Genomic DNA, 2,491 nt, shown 5'->3' with positions numbered 1-2,491 from the left:
TGATCTACGTCGTCCTCTTCTTCATCACCGGTGAGGCCCACGGAATCCAGTCGAGTTTTATCCGGTTCTTTCGGTATACAAATTCCTGGGGGGGTGCGTTTGACCTTCGGCTTCTTATTGAACGCGTCCTCTTCCCTTAGTGGACCAAGCCATGATTCAATAGCTTCGCCAGGCGCAGTTACATTCGCAGGGGCCTGACGACTCGCGGCCTGCGATGTACAGTCGCTGGATAACGACTCGGGGGGGCCTGTACACTCACCACCCTCCGAGCCGGTACTGGAGATTCCGAACCCGCCTGCACCGTAACTTTTCTTATTTATGTTTGTGTAATTCATGTCTAGTATTTGTTAGAGTTCGTCCTAGTGAGTAGCAAAGTTCGTCATAAGATGTAGCCGTCCGTAAGTAGCAAGTTCCGGGTCTCAGAATCGGTGTCTAGGTGTAACAGTAGTTGTTACCTTTTAAGCTACTCTTATATTTCCATTCTCACCACCGGTGCCCCCTTTTAGTCGCCTTTTACGACAGGCAGGGGATACCGAGGCTGTATTCTATAAACCTCCAGCCACAGGGGCGATTATTATTATACCTATATGAGGTATAATGTAATATACATTTAATAACAATGTCATTATTACTCTATCTACATGATAAATAATGTGATATTTACTTAAATACAATGTCATTATTACTATATCTACATGAGGTACAATATAGTATACATTTAATAACAATATAATTGTTACTATATCTACATGAGATATAATGTAGTATACATTTAATAACAATATCATTAATGGCACGTTAACCTTAGATATGTAATATACATTTAATAACAATGTTACCATTACTATATCTACATGAGATGTAACGTAAGATACACTTAATAACAATATAATTGTTACTATATCTACATGAGATATAATGTAGTATACATTTAATAACAATATCATTAATGGCACGTTAACCTTAGATATGTAATATACATTTAATAACAATGTCACTATTACTATATCTACATCACATATGTAATATACATTTAATAACAATGTCATTATTGGTATATCTACATGAAATGTAATGTAGTATACATTTAATAACAATATCATTAATGGCACGTTAACTTTAGAAATGTAATATACATTTAATAACAATGTTATCATTACTATATCTACATGAGATATAATGTAATATACTCTTAATAACAATGTCATTATTACTATATTTTTTTTTTTTATTAAGCTTTCAAAGCATTACATAGATTTATTCGCTTTTGGGAGTGGGGAGGAAAAACAACAAAAAATCAAAAAACAAAAAAAAAGAGAAAGATAGAAAAAAAAGTCCTATAAACAATTCATACAATTGATACTTTCAGATTACAGCTTTTAAGAAAGGAAACAACACATGTGCACGCAGCAATATGGGGTTCCCTGAGTAACAAACTCATTTTTAGAGGGAACTGGAGCTTTACATCTAAAAGCTGCTTAATTAATTTAATCCTTTGAGAATCGTATAAAGGACATTGCCAGACGATGTGATCAATGTCTTGAGGGCTATTAGAACATGTGCATTTTGGGTCGGAGATTCGAGCGAGAGACGCAGCCAGATTATAATGATCGGCTCTGCAGCGATTGATTGTGACAATCATTTCCCGTGAGAGCTCTCTATTGTGGAACCAGGGTTTGGTACTTGCTGTGTGGAAGTTCTGAAAGAATTTTACTTCCTTCTTTGTACCTAGCTCGGCTATACAATTCCTAGTGTTCGAAACCATGGCCTTTCTGAATGATTCGCCTGCATCTGTAAATGGAATTTCATACGGGTTAACTGTATTTGGATTGGAGTTGCTCGCTGTCTTGGCTAGAGAATCGGCAAGTTCATTCCCAAGTATTCCATGATGGGACGGAATCCAGTAGAATTTAATGCAGCCTGCCTCTGATTTTTTGCGTGAAAATTCGAGATATTTCCGTTTGATCTCGAGTATATGAGGGTTGGTTTTTATGTTAGAGGCAGGGTGTGACAGACTCTCAAGAGCGCTAAGGGAGTCGGAGAAAATATAGTTATAAGAGCTGGTGTTATTAAGAGTAATGTCAACTGTGTCTTTTATCGCAATACATTCGGCGATGTAGATAGAAGTATTTATCGCTTCTCGGCCTATGGCTAAGATCAAAGTGTAGTATCTGTTCTTATCAGCTTAATATCTGATACACTCCCCATTGGGGAGTCAGAATATTAATCTCATTTTTGGAATTGGTCGGACTCCGGGGCTTGCTCCGACTCCGACACGGGTCGCACCTGTATTGCATTACCGCAGGACGCGGCCCACACATACTACTATAAACATATTTTCTTTTCTATTTCTTTCTTTTAAATATTCTGACTCCTCTTCTCTTTTTCCTAGTCTTTTTTTGTATTTTTATTTTCTTTTATCCGCGATCGCGTTGGCTTTTCCAACGGCGGTGCGACTCGCTCAGCACAGCGGCGACTGACTGCGCGGTAA

At 37.8% G+C, this 2,491-nt stretch overlaps 1 non-coding gene across 1 annotated transcript; it reads left to right on the top strand.

Moving 5' to 3' along the window:
- Window positions 1-2,132: 2,132 nt before the first annotated feature.
- Window positions 2,133-2,322, top strand: LOC117606375 (U2 spliceosomal RNA). Its single transcript, XR_004581954.2, has one exon. It is a non-coding gene; the product is annotated as a U2 spliceosomal RNA (small nuclear RNA).
- Window positions 2,323-2,491: the final 169 nt, after the last annotated feature.

Source organism: Osmia lignaria, chromosome 1 (assembly GCF_051020975.1).
Source record: "Osmia lignaria lignaria isolate PbOS001 chromosome 1, iyOsmLign1, whole genome shotgun sequence".
NCBI classification, from domain to species: domain Eukaryota; kingdom Metazoa; phylum Arthropoda; class Insecta; order Hymenoptera; family Megachilidae; genus Osmia; species Osmia lignaria.
The sequence above is the reverse complement of the archived record's forward strand: the minus strand, read 5'-3'. Positions and strand labels throughout refer to the sequence as shown.